A 22,990-nucleotide genomic window follows, 5' to 3' on the forward strand; every position below is an offset into this window, starting at 1 on the left:
TGACTACCTTCAATGACTACAGCACAAAGTGTAACTGCTGAGCTAGATGATATGAAATCTTCCTAGGGTAAGATAGTCACTTTTTAAATAGCATTTCTTTTTAAAAGCACTTGGGAAATATAAGAGCTAAGGGTGTGGTAAAAGAAATTTTCTTGACTTTATAAGGGGAATTCAATATAAATCCTTTTTTGTGTGTGCTATAGTTTGCATTGCTATTTTGGGTTATAAAAAGAAAAACTAACCTTGATTAAAGCACATGCAACTTTTAAAAAATGAAGCACCATGCTTAGGTTTAAAGAACAAAGTTTTAGTATTAAGACAGAAAAACAATTAAAGAAAAAAAGGTCTGTCCATCCCATTGTGAAAGAAACCCTCATTTAAATTCTACCCTCAGCACTCCACCATAGCTGCTCATAGGGTTACACTGACATCTGAATTATCAAGTACAAGGGATATTTTTCAGTGCTCATATTGTGTGAAACAGACAGCTTCTGAGAGCTAACTGTACCTTCCTTTTTTTTCTCTCTCTTATGATGATAAGAAACTTTTAAGATCTACTCTCTTAGCAACTTTCAAATATGGGCATACCTTAGAGATCTACTCTCTTAGCAACTTTCAAATGTGGGGGTTCATTCTAGACCATCACAACAAAGTAAGTTGTAACCTTTTTGCTGGTGGAAGATAGTGCTTTCAATTTGTAAAAAAATACAACATGAATGAAGCTCAATAAAGCAAAGCAATAAAGCAAAGTATGCCTGTATTCAATACAGTATCGTTAACTATAGTCACTAAGCTGTTTATTAGATCCCCAGGACTTAACTATTTTATAACCCACAAGAGGCCCGATGCATGGAATTCATGCAAGGGACTCAGCCCTCGCAGCCGAGGTGACTTGCCTTGGACCTCACAGCCCCAGCTTCGTCCTGAAGGCTGGCTGAAAGGACGTCCGGAAGGTCGTTCAGCTGTCCGGTCTAATTAGCATATTATGCTTTTATTATTATAGACTAGTGGCCCGGTGCACAAAATTCGTAAACAGGAGGGGAGGAATGTCCCTCAGCCCGTCCTGCACCCTCTCCAATCTGGGGCCCCTCTCGCAATCTGGGACTACTGGCTCCTAACTGCTCATCTGCCTGCCTGCCTGATCACCCCTAACCACTCTGTCTGCTGGCCTGCTTGCCCCCAACCACCCCCTCCCCCCCGCTGGCCTGATCACCCAACTGCCCCCCACTGCCAGCCTGCTTGCCCCCAACTGGCCCCCCCACCGGCCTGATCACCCCCAAATGCCCTCCCCTGCTGGCCTGGATCGCCCCTAACCACCTCTGCCTCGGCCCTGCCACCATGGCTTTGTCCAGAAGGACGTCTGGAAGGTCTCCCAGAAGGTCTCCTGGTCCAATTAGCATATTACCCTTTTATTAGTATAGACTAATATGCACTCGGGGAGAAGCGGGGGTCCCTCAGCCCGGCCTGTGCCCTCTCGCAGTCTGGGACCCCTCGGGAGATAATGACCTGCTGGCTTAGGCCTGCTCCCGGGTGGCAGAGGTCAGGCCCAATCCCTAGGTGCAGCCCAGAGCAGGGCTGATTGGGGAGTTGGGGCGCCGCCCCTGTCATGCACAGAGCAGGGCGGATCGGGAGGTTGCGATGCCACCCTCAGTCACGCTCAGGGTAGGGCTGATTGAGGGGTTGGGGCACCGCCCCGTCACACTCAAGGCAGGGTCGATGGGGAGGTTGCAGCGCCACCCACTGTCACGCACAGAGCAGGGCCAATCAGGGGGTTGGGGAGCTCCCCCCTGTTACTCACAGAGTAGGTCCAATAGGGGAGTTGGGGCACCGCCCCCTGTCACTCACAGAGCAGGGCGGATCAGGGGGTTGGGCGCCGCACCCTGTCACACTCAGGGCAGGGCTGATGGGGAGGTTATGGCTCTACCCCGTCACACACAGAGCAGGGCCCGTGGGGAGGGGCGGGGGGGGGGCACCACAGCCTGTCACACAGAGAGCCGCAGGGCAATCAGGGGGTTGGGGATCTCCCCCCTATCAGGCACAGAGCAGGGCTGATCAGGGGGTTGGGGCGCCTTCCCCTGTCACGAATAGAGCAGGGCGGATAGGGAGGTTGTGGCCCCGCCCCCTGTCACACACAGAGCTGCAGGGCGATCAGGGGGTTTGGGTGCTGCCCCCTGTCACTCTGATCCTGGTGCCGGGAGGCATATTACCCTTTTACTATATAGGATAGAAGCCTGGTGCACAGGTGGGGGCCAGCTGGTTTGCCCTGAAGGGTGTCCTGGATCAGGGTGGGGGTCCCCACTGGGGTGCCTGGCCAGCCTGGATGAGGGGATGATGGCTGTTTGCAGCTGGTCACACACCCTTCAGGGTGGGGGTCCCCACTGGGGTGCCTGGCCAGTCTGGGTGAGGGGCTGAGGGCTGTTTTCAGGCTGGCGGGTTACTGAAGCTCCCAACCACTCCTTTTTTTCTTTTTTTTTCTTTTTTTTATTCTGGGCCAGCTTTAGCTCTGAGGCTCCAGGTCTTAGGCCTCCGCTGCTGAAAGCAGGTTTCTGGCCTTTGTTTACCTTCTGTATTTGAAACAATGTTGCGATCCTGCTGGCTGAAGCCCGGCGACTAAAGCAGGTTTCTGGGGTTTTGTTTAGCTTCTATATTTGTAACTTAGTTGCTTAGAGTTGCAGCTCAGAGGCCAGCAGCGGCAGGCGGGGAATGTTGAGTCCTCCGTCACTGAAGCAAGCAAGCCTCATGTTCGCTTCCAGCTGCCTGGCTGCTGGCCGCCATCTTGGCTGGCAGTTAATTTGCATATCGCCCTGATTAGCCAATGAGAAGGGTAGAGGTCGTATGCTAATTACCATGTTTCTCTTTTATTAGATAGGATTCCTTCTCTCTTGGAGCTCCCACATACCTCTCCTCAGTCTCCCTGGTCATCTACTCTTTTTCTATAAAATTCTTAAATATTTTTGGCCCTTTCTTCTTCTTAACTAACACTCTCCTTGTATATACAAGGCCTCAAATCTAACTCATTCACTAATAATTCTCAAATTATGTCTCAAGGTTCAGACTCATTTTCAACTGCCTACTGAGCATCTCTACCTGGTTTCCCCATAGGCACCTCAAACTCAATGCTAAGAAACAACTCATCACCTTTTTCCTGAAGTCTTATTTCCCTCCCATAATCCCACCCCACTGTGAATGCCACCACTCACTATTTAATCCCCAGAGCTAGAAAGCTGGTGTCTCCACATATGCATCCTCTTATCTGGCTGCTGTTATCTAAATCAGTTACAAAGCCTTATTGGCTCTCATTATTGACCTTAAATCCATCATCCTTTCTCCATCTCCCCTACCTTATTTCAGCACCTGAGCTTCTTCTTCCTAGAATATTATAAACTTTTTCTTTCTAAAGTAGATTTATTGGGATATAACTGACTTACCAAAAAAAAAAAAAAAAAAAAAAAAAAAAAAAAGCCACCATTTAAAATATACAATTCAGTGGTTTTTTAGTATATTCACATAGTAATGCAATCATCATCATGGTCTAAGTTTAGACATTTTTATAACCTAAAACTAAGCCTCATATCCTTTACTCTTTTTTAAAAATATATATTTTATTGATTTTTTACAGAGAGGGAGGGAGAGGGATAGAGAGTTAGAAACATCGATGAGAGAGAAACATCGATCAGCTGCCTCCTACACACCTCCTACTGGGGATGTGCCCGCAACCAAGGTACATGACCTTGACCGGAATTGAACCTGGGATCCTTCAGTCTGCAGGCCGACGCTCTATCCACTGAGCCAAACCGGTTAGGGCTATCCTTTACTCTTCACCCCTCAGCATCCCTATTCCTATGCAACCTCTACTTTATGTGACTATAAACTTAATATAATGTTTAAGTTTAAATTTAATAATACAATATGTAGTCTTTTGTGACTGTTTTTAAATTTAATTTAATATAAATTTAATAATACAATATGTAGTCTTTTGTGACTGTTTTTTTTTCACTTAAGCATCATATTTTCAAGGTTCATCCATGTTGAAGCATGTACCAGTGCTTCCTTTTTATTCATTCATTTTTTGCTGAATAATTTTCCATTATATGGACATACCACAATTTATTTATCCATTCATCATTTTATAGACACCTAGGTTGTTTTCACTTTTAGAATATGAATAATGAATAATGCTGCTACGAACATTGTGAACAAGTTTTTGTGTGAAAGTATTTTTATTCTCTTGGGTCTATATGTTGAACTGGAAGTGCTAGGTGATATGGTAATTCTCTGTTCAATCTTCTAAGAAACTGCCAGTTTTCCAAAGTAGCTGCAGCATTTATACATTCCCACCAGGAGTGTACAAGGGCTCTGATGCTTGCCAACACTTGGCTGGCCATAGCCATCCTAACAAGTATGAAATGGTATCTCATTGTGGTTTTGATTTGCATATCTCTGATAGCTAATGATGTTGGGCATCTTTTCATGTGCTAGTTGGCTATTGGTATATCTTCTTTGGAGAAATACCTATTAAAATCCTTTGCTCATCTTTCAATTGGGCTATTTGTCTTTTTATGATTGAGTTGTAAGAGTTCTTTGTTTTTTATTTTTAAATATATTTTTATTGATTTCAGAGAGGAAGGGAGAGGGAGAGAGAGACAGAAACATCAATGATGAGAGAGAATCATCGATGCACTGCCTCCTACATGCCCCACACTGGGGATGGAGCCTGCAACCTGGGCCGGGGCCCTGACTGGAAATCGAATGGTGACCTGGTTCACACTCAACCATTGAGCCACATCGGCTGGGTGAAGAGTTTCTTATATATAATATAGAACAGACTTATTGGCTATTCATGCAAAAAAAATTAACTTTCTTACATAAGTTGCCTCCATTCATGACCTTTTGTGTGGAAGAAAAGAAAATGGTACTTCAAAAGTCATGTTGTAAGTAATGATTATTATACAGATAAAACAGCCTATTTTTTTTTTTTGGTACTTATTTATTTTTTGTTTTTAAAGTATATTTAATTAAAACTTTATTTTTCAATTACACTTTACATTCTATGTTATTCTGTCTTATACTTATTTCTGATGTTTAGGAATAAATTTCCTTGTTTTACAGTGTAATTTTTAAAAAAGAAGTACAGTGGACAAAAGAACATATTCAAAAAGGCAAGTATGAACAATGGTTTACTTTTAGTTTTCATTTTATGATTATATTTCAACATATAAAAGAATTGTGTACCAATTGTTTTTGTTACCAACTAGATAATGTCTTCATTAGCATTTAACCAAGTGCTGCTGAATGGAAGAAGAGAAGCACAATGTAATTGGTTAATTAAGATTTCAAAGAACCTGATGCTCCCTAGAGGGAAGGCTAATTTCTCATTTATAAGGCCATTTATAACTCCAGCTCTGAGAAACAGTCCTAATAAAATTCATAGTTAAGGAGGCCTTCAAATGCACACCAGCCATGAACATTGGGGCTGCCTGCTGTTAGCAAAATATTAATATTTGATGCTACAGCATTTTCATTTTTATCAGATTATTTAGCATAAATCTGTTTCAGGTTCTTATGAAATATTTTATGTATTAAGTAGATTAAATTCGGGTTATAATGGTTGGTTTTAAAATGATTTCAAAATAGTTTATAGTCACTAGGAAGCTATATAATTTGATTAGATTGTTGATTGTGTGCCCTCCAATAAATGTGGGCAGATAAACTATTTTTAGGACAAAAACCCTTATTGTAGGGTCCTTTGAAAAGGACAGGAGGAGAAGAGAAAAAAGAGCCAGAAAGAGAGCAAGGGAGAAGAGAGCAAACCGAAGGAAATAACCCACTTTACCTTGTTTCTGTGTTTTCCAGGTTATCACCTACATGATATATATTACTACCTCATCCGATGCTCACAGCAAGGCTATAGGTACACAGATAATTACTATATAGCACATTGAAAATGAAAAGGCAAAACCTTCAGGTGAGTTAAATTACAACTCAGTTACATGGTTAGAAAATGGTAGAGCAAGTCCTGCCCGCATGGCTTAGTGGTTGGGCGTCAACCTATGAATCAGGAGGTCATGGTTCGATTCCTGAGCAGGGCACATGCCAAGGTTTCGGGCTTGATCCCCAGTGTGGGGCGTGCAGGAGGCAGCTAATCAATTATTCTCTCTCATCACTGATGTTTCTATCTCTCTCTCCCTGACTCTTTGAAATCAATAAAAATACATTTTTTAAAAGAGCCAACCCAGAGAGACGTTAGCATGCTTTTTGTTCTATGTTCCTAGAAATCCTCAACCTGAAAATTTTCTAAAGCAACAGTTCAGTCATCATCATTACAGAGAAACACAGTGATGGAAGACGGATAGGCTTAGGCTGGTGTCCAGATAAACTGCTTTTATATCTCCTCTCCTCTGCACAGGTTGAATGAGCACAGAGCTTTGTATCTGTCAGTACTTAGTAATCAGTGGCACTGTAAGGCCAATACTTCAGGATTGCCTCTTGGCAATGGATCAAGTGACATAATTCCAACACCTTTTACTTATTGCTCAAAATAAGATCAGAGAGTAATAGTTTTACAGTGTCTAAAAACACCTTCTGTCTATGGTGTCACAGAATTTACTTTTGTCATAATAATAACTACATAGGACCTTAGCTTAAAGACAGGTGTCATTTTTCAAAAAAGCCATTTATAAGCCACAATTCTTGATAATTAAAACAAACAAACTACTCTTCAGCTCCTTTCCTTTGTCACAGGATTAGGAACATTCATGCAAGGGAAAAAGAAACTTAAGCAATCTTGTCTGGGAGGAGGCAGAAGTAGCAGAGCTTTGAGCTTCTCTAGTTGGCTGAGAGAAAACACTGCTGAGTTCTTGAGTCCACATCTGGACACATACATGTGGCTTTCTGAGCAGCAACACCAGAGTTACTTTTCAACAATTCCTTGTAAAAACCAGTGGACATCTGAGGGTTGCCAAAATAAAGAGTACAATGAGGCAGTATACGTAGTAGTTACAACATGCTCCAGAATTAGAGGGCCCAGGACAGCCGTGGGCAAACTACGGCCCGCGGACCGGATCCGGCCCGTTTGAAATGAATAAAACTAAAAAAAAAAAAAAAAGACCGTACCCTTTTATGTAATGATGTTTATTTTGAATTTATATTAGTTCACACAAACACTCCATCCATGCTTTTGTTCCGGCCCTCCGGTCCAGTTTAAGAATCCATTGTGGCCCTCGAGTCAAAAAGTTTGCCCACCCCTGGCCCAGGACCAAGTCCTAGTTCTTCCCGCAGCAATCTTTGTTGGTGAAGATTCAGATGGGCTGAAAAAATAACAGGAAATTCCAGACAGAAGTTTATTTTTCTCTCTTTTGTAAACGCCCAAAGGTTGGCAGTGCAGGGCATGTGAAGAAGCTCTGCTCCCCAAAGTCCACGGGAACGCTGCTCCTTCCAGCTTTCTGTCCTACCTTTCCTCGGGTGCAGCCCTGGCCCTAGAGGTCTAAGATAATATTCCTACTGTCACGTGCCGGCGCAGGACAAGGAGGAACAGAGAAGGGGAGAAGAGGGGCAGAGTGGGTAAGCCAACTCTCTCTTAAGAAAGCTTCCCCAAATGACCCACAATACTTCTTTTTGGTCACAACTTGTCGCACTTCACTGCAAAGGAGTTTAGGACTCTGAGTAGCCACATGCCCAGTTGAACTGTTTTTACTATAGGGAAAAGGTGAGAACAGATTTTGGGGTACTAGCTGTCTCTACTACACTGTGTGATCAAGACCTCGTTATGCACTGACTTCTCATCTGAAAAATGGAACAACAAAAGAATCTTCCATCACAGAGTTACTATGAACATGAAATGATAATATACATAGAGGGGTTAGCATAGTGTCTGGTACATAATAAATACCCAGCAAAGTAAACAATTATTTTTCTCTTACTAATTTCCTTTTCAATTGTTAAAAATTGTATGAACAGTTTTGTTGTCTTTAGTTTATCTACTCTTTCCCAAACCCCAAAACATCTGCATAGTGTAAACAGATTGATCTTCTCAAATCACTGATTTCAACAAGACCACTCCTCTTTCAAATGCCCTTGCCAACAAACACACCACACACACACACACACACACACACTAAACATACATATACTGCAAACACTCATTTCCTTTTACTTTCTCTTAGTGGCATTCTTCTAAAGCTATGCCATAACCTCTAAAAACTTCCTTTTACTTCCCCAATATCTTTCCAGAAAAATCTCCTACTATGATGTACTAGTAATGTGGATAACACTAATGACAACAATGACAAAAAATGAGGACCAAAGTACTAAGTTAACAGAGGCCATCAGTTTTTAAAAGTTTTTTTCTTTGTTAGGTAATGTCCTAAGTGCTTTATATGAACCTTCTCTTTTAATCCTCATAATAATCTTGTGAGGTTATCACCATTATTATTTCCAAAATAAAGATCAGAACTAAAGCTTAGAAAGGTTATAACAAAAGTCATGCAGTAAATATATGGCAGAGGTCTGCTGGACTCCAAAGCTGTTCATTTACTGGTAGCCACTGTGTGACACCTGTCTTCCTGTACAAACATGCCATCTGCATTCCAAGTACACACCTGAGTCACCTTGGAATCCTTTCTCTAATCACATCCTGCAGAGCTTCATTAAGGTACAGCTCATGTCTGATCTCTTCTATGGGCCCCTCATAACTATAATGATAACAAACAGCAAATGGTATTTAAATTATACTGCTATAATACTACATGGTTCTAAGCACCATACATGCACTAACTCATTTAATCTTCACAACAACCCTGTGAATTAGACCCTAATTATCCCCATTTTATAATGAGGCAGATATGAAGAGGCAAGCAACTTGCCCCAGTTCACAGAGTTAGTAAATGTTGAAGCCAGGATTCCAACCAGCTAGTCTGGATGCAGAGTTTGTGCTTTTAACCACTAAACAATACTGCCAGTGATTCATCTTTCATAATTTACCTCCTCTGACAAAATATATTCTTCCTGTATCCCTTATTTAGATAGTAAATCACATATAGTCTTTTATTATATAACCATTTCATATATTAAGATATCAAGTATAAGATAAACAAAATTTAGTATACTCATACAATGGAATAACAGTCAGCCATAAAAAAGAATAAAATTTTGATATATGGTACAACAGGATGGACCTTGAAAACATGATGGACATTGAAAAATAAGCCAGTCATAGAGGCCAAATATTGTACAATTCCACTTATATGAGGTATCTAGAATAGGCAAATTCATAAAGACAGAAAGTAGAATGGAGCTTACTAGAGGCTGTGGGGAGGAGGAAAAGTGGAACTTTTACAAGTATAACGAGTTTTTGTTGGGGATGATGAAGACATTTTGGTTATAGATAGTGGTGAGAGTTACACAACACTGTGAATGTATTTAATGACACTGAATTGTACACTTATGAATGGTTGAAATGATAAATATTATGTTACATTTACCACAATAAAAAAATATCTGGGACAATATACTATAGTCACACTCTGTAGACTCTACTGAAGGCTAATAAAACCCTTCTGGGACCAGAAGATGCTAGGAAATGTCCTATATTATTGGTTTGTGCTCTTTAAAAACCTTAAGCAGACAGCAAATGAAAACTACCATTTCCATTAAACACCTAAGCAATAAATCCTTAAGCACATCTTGCTTTGCCAATATGATCATCGTAACCTTCAGGAAAAGGGTTTTGTGCATGTCTGCATGCAGACATATAATGTTCGACAAAATCTTGATTAAACTGAATCTTTGCAATTGTGTCACCAGGATTCAAGGACAATTGTCTAATTTCCATTGTGTAAATGGCTAACATAGGCACAAAGAAAAGTGATGCTGCTTGGATTACTGTGTAAAGCTGACACTAAAAGCTATGGTTCTCAGCCTAGCGTTCGGTAAGTTACTGGATCATGCAATCTTGAAAAACACCACAAAACATCAACATGATGCTCCTATTACAAGAGATGAAAGCAGAGCAGGGTGAATCCTGATCACCACCCTCAGCCCTCCTCAAATGTTCCCCCTACAGCATTCATTATGCCCTCCAGATTTAAAGGGGAGCATTTAAAGACACTAACTCAGAAGAGGTGACCAAAAAAACACAACAACAACAACAAAAAAACAAACCCAGAAAAGAAAAGAGAAAGAACTCAAGGACACAGACAACAGTGTGGTGACTTCCGGGGTGGGGGAGGGTAGAAAAAGGTATAGGGGGTATAAATGGTAATGTGGGGAAAAAGAAGAGGTGACCACATTATTACCCACCCGAGTGACCATGATTGAGAAATAAACAAAGGTGGCACCTGTCCTTCAATAAACGACCTAACCCCTTTTGATGAGGAGGTTCTAAAACCTTCTTCAGGTGAGACTCTGCCAGCTCACTGGCCAGATCCTTCCCCATTTGTCACTTCTCATGTTCAACCCCCTCCAGTTACTGACAGGCAGCAAAATGGAATTTCTCTCCTTGCTCTCTGCTTGGCTTATATTGGAGGCACAAATCATAAACAACACTGGAATTACCAAAAGCTCGAGTATTCAGCAACTGAATGATTAATAACTAGAAATATCACTGAGATACCTTTCAATTTCTTGGGATAAATTCTAAAAGGACTTAAGAATCCTAATTATAAATGAGAAGTTGTTAATATAATACCACACCATAGATCAAAATGTATCTGTCTGAATAACAACTTATAATTTTTCATTTATTAAACAATCAAAGAAAGTTACATCTTTAGATATAGAAGGAAAAGAGTCCCACTCAAGAGCTCTCAAATCTTCATATTTTTCTTGAGATGAAGGATTTAATCAGCTTCCTGAAGCATCTCCCCCATCATTTTATTTATTTTTTTTAACTGTAGCAAATTCCGGGCCTCACTAAACATTCTGTGCCCAAGTTTCCAACACAAAGCACCTGGGACATGAGGAAACAAGGCTTAGGTGGAATTTCTTCGGTTTGTGACTGGTGCTCAAACTATCATGCAGCACAGCTTTGTTTGGTATTAGAAATTTAAATTCAGAAGTACTAGGAAAATTCCAAACTTTGTCAAGTCCAAACAACGAATACCTTATAAATATTATGACAATCAGTTTAATATTAACATACACAAAGGAATTAGAGGGAGAACAGAAGGAAAGTAAAAACCAAGAGAAACTAGAGGGGAATTATAATATTGTACACCTGAAACTTATATAATGTTATAAACCAATGTTACCTCAATTAAATAAATAAAAGTCTCACTACATCTTTAATTACACAGTTGGGTTGAATGCCTATAGGCTACCTTGCCAAGTGTGACTCCGAACAAGTTACTTGTCTATGCTTCTCAATCCTCATCTGCAAAATGATGATAATAATGGTAGTTATCTCACATGCTGTTGTGAAGATTATACACATCCACATTTGCACAGCACAGGTAGAGTGGCTGACTCATCCTAAATGGTCAATAAATGCCAACTGCTACTGCCAGAAGAAAGGGGATTCCAGCAGAAAGAGGGAGATCAGGAGACGGATTTTACATATCCGTCATATGACCTAGAATGAATAAAGCACAACTTCTGTGAGCCTCAGTTTCCTCACCTGGAAAATGAGAATGAGGACAACCACTGCTTACCCTGGCCAACTATGAGAATCAAATAAGATTAGATATGTGGAGAAACTAAGATGGCGGCATAGGTAAACACCGGGAAATTGCTGCCTCCCACAACAACTTCAAAAATACAACGAAAAGACAAAACGGACATCATCCAGAACTACAGGAAAGCTGGCTGAGTGGAAATTCTACAACTAGAAGAAAAGAGAAAAGCACACGGAGACTCAGAGGAGCTGCGGAAGTAAAGTGCAAAGGTACGGAGGCTCGAGCGCGTGCGGAAAGGGGCTGGTACCTGAGGACACGGCTGTCTTTTTGAATCAGGAGGGAGTCACAAGCTCCCGACTGCTCTGAACTCCGGTTCCAGGAAGTCTCTGGGGACCCAGGACTCATACGGGGAGAAAATGGACTGTCTGGCAGCGGGCAGAACTCTGAACTTGAGGGCGGCTTTCCCTCAGAGGTGCTTGCAGCAATTATTGGGCCACTGAGACGCGCGGCCCCTTAGGGCAGGGCTGAGGACCAGCCATAGCTGCTTGCTCTGCCCTTTGATTCCCTGAGACCCCGCCCCACCCAGGCTTTTACATATGAATGCCCTGGCCCTTTGCAACCTGAAAATTACTTAACAAATTGCAGCTGGGCCAGACAGACCCAGAACTTCCAAGAGAAGGCCCAAGGCCCCACAGCAGCTTGCATTGCTTCACAGCTGGGCACCTCCAAACTCCAAAAAAGGAAGGGGAATCTGTAGTTCTCTTTGTAGCTCCTGCTGGGTAGCCTTAGGCAGAGGCTAAATTAGCACCTCCTTAGATCCAAGAGCCAGTGTACCCAGTGGTCAGAGGGGGACCATCCAGATTACAACTCCTCAGATCCATAAGGGACACACTCAGGGCGCAGACTCAGTGAGCACCAAAGCCCCACTGAAGCAAGTCTTGCCCCAGAAGGGTGTCTTCAGCACAGAAGTTCTCCCACTGCAGACACAGCTGATTCTCACTGCCAATTGGCCTGGAGGTCAATTCCTCCCAGTGATCCTACAACAATCAAGGCATAACTACAACAAGACTGTGCACTAAGCCCACAAGGGGGTGCACCAAGAGTGTCCACCTCAGGTAACTGGGGAGGCTGAGCCACTGAGCCCTACAGGAAACCTAGCACACAAAACCACTCTACCAACACAGGGAAGCATAAAAAATGTGGAGACAAAGAAACAGGTCACAAATGACAGAAATGGAGGAAAGCAAACGACTGGATATAGAGTTCAAAATCACGTTTATAAGATTTTTCAAGAATTTTATGGAAACTGCTGATAAATTTAGTGAGACCCTGGAGGATATGAAAAAAGACCAACTAGAAATTAAGCATACACTGACTGAAATAAAGAATAATATACAGAGATCCAACAGCAGACAAGAGGATCCCAAGAATCAAGTCAAAGATTTGAAATACGAAGAGAAAAAAAAAAGACCCAACCGAAAAAGAAAAAAGAAAAAAGATTCCAAAAATATGAAGATAGTGTAAGGAGCCTCTGGGACAACTTCAAGCGTACCAACATCAGAATTATAGGGGTACCAGAAGAAGAGAGAGGGCAAGATATTGAAAACCCATTTGAAGAAATAATGACAGAAAACTTCCCCTACCTGGTGAAAGAAATAGACTTACAAGTCCAGGAAGTGCAGAGAACCCGAAACAAAAGGAACCCAAAGAGGACCACACCAAGACACATCATAATTAAAATGCCAAGAGCAAAAGACAAAGAGAGAATCTTAAAAGCAGCAAGAGAAAGACAGTCAGTTACCTACAAGGGAGTACCCATATGACTGTCAGCTGATTTCTCAACAGAAACCATGCAGGCCAGAAGAGAGTGGCAAGAAATATTCAAAGTGTTGAATAGCAAGAACCTACGACCAAGATTACTTTATCCAGCAAAGCTATCATTCAGAATAGAAGGTCAGATAAAGAGCTTCACAGATAAGAAAAAGCTAAGGGAGTTCATCACCACCAAACCAGCATTATATGAAATGCTGAAAGGTATTCTTTAAGAAGAGGAAGAAGAAAAAGGAACTCTTACCATTTGCCACAGCATGGATGGAACTGGAGAGCGGATAAATATCACATGATCTCACTCATTTGTGGAATATAATGAACAACATAAACTGATGAACAAGGGCTGATCCAGAGATGAAGAGGCATTGATTGGACTGTTGGGCCTTGGAGGGAAGGTAGGGGAGGGTGGGGGTAAGAGGGAAAGATCAACCAAAGGACTTATATGCAAGCATATAGGCCTGACCAATGGGGTGAGGGCATGAGCGGGGGGGGGGGGGGGGAGGGGGGGAGGGGGCAACGTGGGGATAAGGACACATATGTAATATGTTAATCAATAAAAAATATATTTAAAAAAAGAAGAAAAAAATAGACAGATACATCAAAATAAATAAATATATAAAATAAATATTAAAAAAAAAGATTAGATATGTGAAACCACTGTAAAACTACAAATATGTGAATTTTTAAGACATGGAGCTCTGCAGTTTTAACTTTGTATAAAATATGTCTGTCTAGCCCTAGCTGGCTTGGCTCAGTGGATAGAGTGTCGGCCTGCAGACTAAAAGGTCGAGCAGGTTCAATTCCGGTCAAGGGCATATGCCTGGGTTGCTGGCTCGGTTCCCAGTTGGGGGGCATGCAGGAGGCAGCCAATCAATGATTCTCTCTAATCATTGATGTTTCTATCTCTCTCTCCTTCTCCTTTCCTCTCTTAAATCAATAAAAATATATATTAAAAATACTATCTACACTAATAAAAGAGAAACATGGTAATTGGCGTACGACCGCTACCCTTTTCATTGGCTAATCAGAGAGATATGCAAATTAACTGTCAGCCAAGATGGCGGCCAGCAGCCAGGCAGCTTGAAACTAACATGAGGCTTGCTTGCCTCAGTGACGGAGGATCGTTGGAGGAAACCAACGTTCCCCGCCTGCAGCTGCAGGCCTCTGAGCGGGCAGTTTAAGAAACATTGTAACAAATACCGCCGGACTTCAGCCAGCAGATTCACAACATGTAAGCAAAGGCCAGAAACCTACTTTGAGCCGCGGAGGCCTAAGAGCTGGAGCCAAGCCTCAAGGTAAAGCTGGCCCAGAATAAAAAAGAAAAAAAAAGAAAAAAAGGAGCGGTTGGGAACTTCAGTCACTCCCAGCCTGAAAACAGCCCTCAGCCCCTCACCCAGACTGGCCAGGCACCCCAGTGGGGACCCCCACCCTGATCCAGGACACCCTTCAGGGCAAACCAGCCGGCCCCACCCATGCACCAGGCCTCTACCCTATATAGTAAAAGGGTAATATGCCTCCCGGCACCGGGATCAGCATGACAGGGGGCAGCGCCCAAACCCCCTGATCGCCCTGTAGCTCTGTGTGTGACAGGGGCCGGGGCCACAACCCCCTGAGCAGCCCTGCTCTGTGCCTGATAGGGGGGAGCTCCCCAACCCCCCCCCCCACGGGCCCTGCTCTGTGTGTGATGGGGTAGAGCCATAACCTCCCCATCGGCCCTGCCCTGAGTGTGAGAGTGGCGGTGCCCCAACCCCCTGATGGGCCCTGCTCTGTGTGTGACGGGGGCAGCGCCCCAACCCCCTGTTTGGCCCTGCTCTGTGCGTGACAGGGGGTGGCGCCACAACCTCCCCATTGACCCTGCCTTGAGTGTGACAGGGGGCGGTGCCCCAACCCCCCAATAGGCCCTGCTCTGAGCCCGACCAGGGGCTGCACCTAGGGATTGGGCCTGCCCTCTGCCACCTGGGAGCAGGCCTAAGCCAGCAGGTCATTATCTCCTGAGGGGTCCCAGACTGCGAGAGGGCACAGGCCGGGCTGAGGGACTGCCCCTCCCCCCCGAGTGCACAAATTTTTGTGCACCAGGCCGCTAGTATATATATAATAAAAAATATGTCTGTCTAATGATAAGGACACAGTTCTCATCAGTGCCATCTTCACTGAGATCATGTAATGTGTAGTGCATATGTGCACATTATTTTCAGAATGAAAATCTCTTTTAAAAAATACAAATATTTGATAAATATTCTGCATAGCAAGTTATTTAGGTAGAAAATAAAAAGAATTATTTTAGAAAAATGTTTTTTTAAAAGACCTGCATGAATATGTTCTCATTTCTCCCAGGCTTTCTGTCTGTCCTTTGTATTCCCACAGTCTTTGTTAAAGCAATCACTACTGCCTTGCCTATAGTATAAAATAACTGTCTCTCTCACCCTATTCTAAGTCCCAGAGGGAACATACTACCTTGTTTAGGTTTCTAATTTTTTATACAGTTCCTGATACTTAGAAGATTGTAATGCTGTGAAATTCAGGACAAATACACTATCATCAATTATGAACAGTTTTTTCTTGGAAGGTAAACTACTCATTGTCTATACAGCTCACTTGATAACTTATTATGAAAAATCCTATAGCTTCTCTTGGAATACTTTTAGAATATTGTGTGATTTTTATATTGCTATTTAAGCATCTACAAATGTATTATGGTCTTCGCATATAGTCAGATACCTCTTGAGAGCAAGATCCAGGCCTTATATTCCTTCCAAATTCTATATCACTTAGCATCACTCTCACATAGTTCAATAATCAGTTGCTAATTGATCGATCATTGTATATGTGGCAGCCTAACATAACCAATAAGTCCAAGGGGGAAAAAAACAAGGGAATAAAAATTTCATCTTGGTACTTACCAACTTTCTGTTTTTAGTTTTATATCTAGAAAATAAGGAAACTATGATTGTTAAATATTATACAAGAGGCTTAATAAAATCATCTGTAATCATTTTTGTGCTTTGGGGCAAAATGATACTCCATAAATAGAAAATTGTATTAAAATATAGATGTCTAGGAAGCCGGGGAGCCTAGTGCCTAAACTATGATGGATATAAGCAGAGGTTGGCATGAGCTGGAGTAAACATCCCAGGAGGTCATTGAAAGTGATAAACACTTTTAAAAAGCCATAATGTTTTTTAGAGGTGATCTGTTTTCTACTATTAGTGGCAAAAACCTGGGCTGACAATATTTTTTTGAGACTTAAAACTAAGATCTGGCTGGAATGAAAAAAGTTGCCTGGCTAGACACCAATTCAACAACTTTTCCCCCATTCAAACATTTCTCTACATTAGAGGAAGAAAGAAATTAAGTGAAAGTATTTGCCCACATTTTACTATGAAAACAACTATTACGCATTCACATCTTTAAACTGCACTGTTAAAGAATTGTAGAAGCCAAATATAAATTGAGTTGATTTCTGGAACCGTTTGGCTATCACAGTAATGAGCATGTGCTTATTAGATGCCAAACACTGGTCTACATGCTTTGCATATGTTAATTTTATTTAGTCCTCCCAAGTTTTAATATTATCCTCATTTTATGGTGAGGAAAGCAAAGCACAGAGAGGTTAAGTGACTTGTTCTAGGTCACAGAGGAGTAGAGCCAGGATTTGAACCAGAACAGTCTGGCTCCATAGTTTTTGCTCTTAATGTTCTATATTGTATGTCTACGCTATTAGCAGCCAGCACAGATACATGCAGTAACTTTTCAATTTAATTTTATACCTAATTTACATACTTGTATAAATTGAATATTCTTTTCACCAAAATCTTCACATGAAAACGAATAATTTTAAGTCTAAGCACTCATGGTCCAGTGCATGGGAAAGAATATTCTGCTAAAACACTCAAAAATACTCTAACATTGGGTGTGGACAAGCTTTTTTGGTCAAAGGCCAGATAGTACACATTTTAGGCTTGTGACTCAAACATCTCTGTAAGCACTACTCATCTCTGCCTTTGGAGCATAAGAACAGCCGTAGATAATGTGTAAATGATAAGCTTCAAACTTCCTTACAGAACAAGCGGCAGGCCAGATTTGGCCTGAGGGCCATGGTGAGCTCACCCCGCTCCACACAGAAACAATGTATACCTAGACAAGAGTCTACTGTGGTGAAAGCAGGCTAGCCACATAGACTAACTACCTTATTACAAGTTGCTTTAAATAATTTATTTGGTTTAAGGCAGTAGTTCTCAAGCAGGGGTGAGTTTGCCTCCTAGGTCAATGTCTAGAGACATTTTGGGTTGTCATGATTAGGGGAGTGTTACTGACATCTAGTAGGTAGAGGTCAGGAATGCTGCTAAACATCCCACAATGCACAGGATGGTCCCTACAACAAAGAATTACCCAGCCCAAAATGCCAATAGTGCTGAGGTTTGAAGAACCTTGATATAAGATTGACAATCTGTCATGATCTTTTCTATTTATCCCTCTTAAGAGAACTTTCCTGTTTTGTCCTGAAATAACCCTGCAAAGACCAGAAGGTGGACACATTTATCTCATTTTCTATACAAGAAAACTAATATTCAGAGAACTTAAATGATGTACAAGGATTTCCAAAGCCAATCATGTATCAGAGCTAATATTAACCCAGGTCTAATGTTTTCAAACCTGTGTTCACCTCCCCCAATACACATCAGATTTTAATACATGTAATTTCTCTTTTTTTATGAAGTAAATGTTGTCTATATTTTGTCACTATTTGGTTTTCTAAGGTCTCATTGAGGGACAATTCAATCACAAAGGGACGATTCACGTCCTGGGCTGGACAGAGCAGACAGTGCAAGATCCATCACACTACTCAGAACTGCATGCAACTAAAACTGATGAACAGAGTATTTCTGGAATTTTCCATTTTATATTATTGAATCTTAGTTAATCGTGGATAACTGAAACCACAGAAAGGGAAACTTCGGATAAGGGGGACTACTGCATAACTTGAGAGTTTATTTGGAGTCCAGCTACTACTCCTTTTACCAATAATTGTTCCTCCTTTGCTTAGAAAGATGAGCCAACTCATCTATGGAGGTCAACAGAATGACAGCTATCACAGGCAGAATCTGTTTATCTCGAAGGAAACTCTGAGCAAAGCCTTGAAAGTGAGACCAGGTTAAATGAGGTAAAGAAACAAACTTATTAAGCTATATATTTGATTCGATGGAAACTTTAACTTAGTCTGGCAGTAAAACAGCATACGGAGTTCCCTTAGGCTGAGATAAAACATCACAGCCTTTGCAGAAAGCATCAAGGTGGCTGGTCTGCAGCTCCAGGGTGGAGCTTTTGTTTGAAAAAGAGGTCATAACACAACACAACTGAACTGTGGGAAAATTAACAGAGACTTTTAGACATGTCAAAGCCTCAAAGAGTAACAAGAATGAACTGTCCTGGCTTTGACTTAAAAGTTTTTTCCAATTTTTGGAGAAAACTTCAAGGGGAGAAGAGAATGTTCCCTTATTCCTTTCCCCTCTAGGTTATGAGAAAGAAGTGGCTGCAAATGGTACATAATGACTCTTTGAACTGGGAACAGTTAAAATGCAGGGATTAAGCAGGAGTGCTTTCTTTTTCTTCTGAAGAAGAGAGCTGCATGGTAGCATTGGGACTGCCTGTTCACTGACCCCAAGTTCTTGTGGTCCATTTGCTTTTCATGGTCCCTCAATCAGAAAGCAGCCAGTCCCTCTGGCAGAGCAATCTCCTTTCCAATGTGTGTCCTAAAGGACACGAGTCCCTAGACCTTAAGAGTGGTGCCATACTCTACAGGAAGCTAGAGAGTTAGCTCTGCCTCCAGAGGCTTAGATTCTCGGGCAACAACCAGCTCATCGGAGCTCAGTGTAAAGGCTAAAGGAACTATGGGGATCCTAGCTTGGGCAAGCTGTCTTCAAAATTGACCAAGGGGGCAACAAGACAATGTAATTCAGGTACAGCCTCTGACCTGATCGAAGTAAGAACTGTTCAGCAGGATGCTAGCACCTGGTTTCATGGCAAGGAAAATGACTGCAAGATTTTTTTGCCATATCTACCTATCACAAACACACTATACAGTGTTTTGAAGTTTGAAAACTGTTACTCAAGAGTGGGTTAAGCAGGGTGGAAAACAGTTAAATATGAATCTGAAAGATAATCTGTATCTTGGCATATCTGTAAATCTTTATAAAAGGCTCTAAATGTATATGTCACTCATTCAATGGGTACATAATTACTTTTTAATGTTTAACTATAAACAAAGAGTTGTCATTTGTAGAGAAGGGATAATTGTGGAAGAACGCTGGTTATTTTCTCTATTTACTTTACCGTGACTGAGGGAAGCCTATCAGGACATACTGCAATGCCATAAGCCAGGCACCCTCTTGCTTATTCTAACTGCTGGAAACCTAATTAAGGAGCAATAAACAACCCCCTGCGTGCTGGCCTTGGACACTCTGAGGGCAAGCAAAAACACAACAACATGAAAAATGTTATGCAACTATCACCATTCATTATTAACTCCAGAGTTATTAAGCACCAAAAAGCAAAAAGAGTTATGTTACCAACTAAATCTAAAGAGGACTTTCATTTTCTTCCTTTAAGACAGATGAGATCTATGCTAAGATATGTAATGCCCCCACCATCACCCCAGTAAACATTTGATTTCAGAGGATTATCACTTTCATTGAGAGGGAAAAATATAAATTTAAACTTACAGGAAGGTACTTTGCTGAAAAAAACTATTTCAAACAAGTACAAGATGTCTTCTAAAGAAGGGATTTACAGTGTATAAATCAAACCAAACACTTCATCCTATGATACACATTATGGCACATTTTACTTCGAAGTAAAAGTACTGTTGTTTTTTTTTTAAAAAATCTACCATTCCCAAATTCCAAGGAGCTCATTTGCAAATGCCCAGGAGATATAGTAGATTATTATAACCCTAATTGATTTCAATTTTACAGCCACCAGGTCAGAAAGAGGAAAATTTCACCTAATAATGAACACATTGCAAGAAACAGTTTTAGATTTTTAGATATCTCCTTTAAAAGCAAGAAGAACTTCAGATGAAGCTGGTTTAGTGCTCTTAAAAAAATAGAAAGTTAGATAAATGGTGCATAGACTTTTCTCAGAAGAAGCAAATGCGAGGAAGGCTCAATTTTTAAAAATAATACCAAGGATTTGGTCCAATCTGCAAAAGTAATTATACTTGAAAAACAGTGGTGATACAAATGAAGAGAACAAAATGAAACTATAAAAACCTGCTGAATTTGACTATAAATCAATTCATTTTTAAGGGTAGGGGGAGTAACTTAATGCACTGAATTGAGATTTTCCTTAAAGTGGCAAACTTTGATTATTAATCTCTAAGAGGAGGAATACTAATTATAATTACTATGTTGTATTATTCCTATGGGAAACTGCTCTTCTACATACATAAGCAGTCTATAATTTTCTTTTTCTGCACGGTTTTTCTCTTTTCCAGTTTCTTAAGGGGAAATGTAAGTTTCTTGAGGAAGTAAATTAGATTATTGATTAGAGACCTTTCCATATGTCTAATATAAGCATTTAATGCTACAAATTTTCCACCAGCACTGGTTTAGCTGCCTCTAACAATTTGATGTTTTATTTTCACTCATTTCTATGTATTTTTAAAATTTCTTTTGAAACTTCCTCTTTTACTTACAGATCATTTTTCTCCCTGTTTATTTCTGCTATTAATTTCTATTTTAAATTCACTGTTGTCAGAGAATATTCTCTGTATAATTTCAATTCTTTAAAATTTGTTGAGTTTGTCTTATGGCCCAGGATATTGTTCTATCTTGCTAAATGCCCCACCTGTATTATGTTGCTTTGGGGTAGCATGTTCTATATACACCTTTTAGATTCTATTGTTTGATCTTATTATTTTGCTCTTTTATATCCCTGCTGATTTTCTGTGTAGTCATTTTATCCGTTGCTGAAAAAGGGTCCATTTACATTTTGACATAATTTCTTTAGTGGCCACATCCAATTTATTTTGTTCCTTTGTCCACTTGAATATTCAGTAATGAATGTTGGGTAGGTAACTGAACATATAGTAGCAGTCACTAGCTGGCTGACTCTCAGAAACCTGGGGCTACCATTGACTTGCTAATTAGCAGAAGTGCAGTTACTGGAGTAAGATTTATTGACTGGCTGATTTTCAGAGGCACGTGCACTTAATGATGGTTACTTATGCATGACTTGGGACTTTGGGCAAAGGACAGTCTTTTCCTTTCTTGAACATAAAAGTTAAGTACTTCTAATTCTCAGTTCCATTCAGAATAACCTGCAGGAGAGACCATAAAGGAGCATATCTATAATAATGAACGTGTAATATGCTAATTAGACTGGATGTCCTTCCAGACAACCTTCCGGGACGAAACCAGGGCTGCGAGGGAAGCCCGGGTCCCAGCTGCCTGCTGGCAGCTGGAGGGAATCCCGGGTCCCAGGTGCCTGCCGGCAGCCGGAGGAAGGAAGGCCTACTCTTGCACGAATTTCATGCATCAGGGCTCTAGTAGATCTATATTTCTGGAGGTATAATTTTCAGCTAATGTTGCCATTTAAATTATTTAAGTGCCAATTAAGTTAGCTCTAATGGCCAGATTTTTATATGCTGTGAAAATGTTGAATACATGTTATTTAATGCATCCTAATAAAGTCCACACACAAAAATCATTCAATACATGACTACCCTAATCATGAGGGAATGTGTGTGTGTCTTGATAAAGACTGGACTTCAGATGATATGGATGGTTTTTAAATAGGAGAAAGGTACAATTAATGTTTTATACAGGTGGGGGTGGAGGTGGGGGAGTGAGATTCCTTTAACTAAAACCATAATCCAGGAAAAGTATTAAAAATGAGATCCCCAATTATTACAAGGGTACTTCCTTAAACTAAGGGGAGGTGAGGACAGAGGAAGGTGCTATAAATTAAAATAGAGCATGGCTTCTGACTAACTTTAGTCTCAAGGGTTTCAGACTGGCATAGTGTTCAATTCCTATTTAATGGCAAAGCTAACTCCCCTACACTATTTATAGAAAAAACCTAAGCTTTTGGAATTATTCTTAGTTTTAGGGATTCAGGAACAAGTTGACTTGGCTTTTTAATAATTTTACCTCTTCAGCTTGTTCTATTGCTTGAGATCTCAAGAGCTATTACTAAAAATCGAAAGCTTCCACTTCATCTCTGCATAATTCTAAACTTTAGTCTAGAATGGTGTCCAGCTCTATTCACAGTGGATTCTCTCTTCGAGGGCATTCTAAGTTGAAATACCTATATGGTTTTGCATCGCAATAGTTAGAATTAGGTCTCCTCTTTTAATGCATTCTCACTCCATCTTTTAAGTATCTAGAGGAACCACTTTCCCCATCTTCTGCAAACCAAGAAAATTTTGAGTTTTACTTTCTATAATTTTAATTAGAAGAAAATAAAAATAGTCAAAATAATGCATCAACTGTGGAAAGAAGGCTGCCTCTTCTATCTTCTTTTGAGAATTCCTGGTCTATGAAAAAAATTAT

The 22,990-nt window shown here is 40.8% G+C and overlaps 1 protein-coding gene across 11 annotated transcripts in view; it reads right to left on the reverse strand.

The window, feature by feature from the left end:
- Nucleotides 1–22,990, reverse strand: part of RABGAP1L (RAB GTPase activating protein 1 like) — a 434,830-nt gene that overhangs the window by 196,057 nt on the left and 215,783 nt on the right. Inside the window, exons 1-2 of one of the 11 annotated variants that reach the window (XM_036342976.1) lie at nt 8,598–8,706; nt 7,114–7,307 (exon numbers count right to left, since the gene is read on the reverse strand). The exons of 8 other annotated variants lie outside the window; for them this stretch is intronic. The gene's annotated coding sequence lies outside the window, so the exon portion shown is untranslated. Of the gene's footprint in view, nt 1–7,113; nt 7,308–8,597; nt 8,707–22,990 lie in introns of those variants that run through there. 2 more of the 11 variants (XM_036342977.1, XM_036342973.1) reach the window with 2 other exon arrangements.

Source organism: Myotis myotis, unplaced genomic scaffold (genome assembly GCF_014108235.1).
Source record: "Myotis myotis isolate mMyoMyo1 unplaced genomic scaffold, mMyoMyo1.p scaffold_m19_p_18, whole genome shotgun sequence".
Lineage (NCBI taxonomy): Eukaryota > Metazoa > Chordata > Mammalia > Chiroptera > Vespertilionidae > Myotis > Myotis myotis.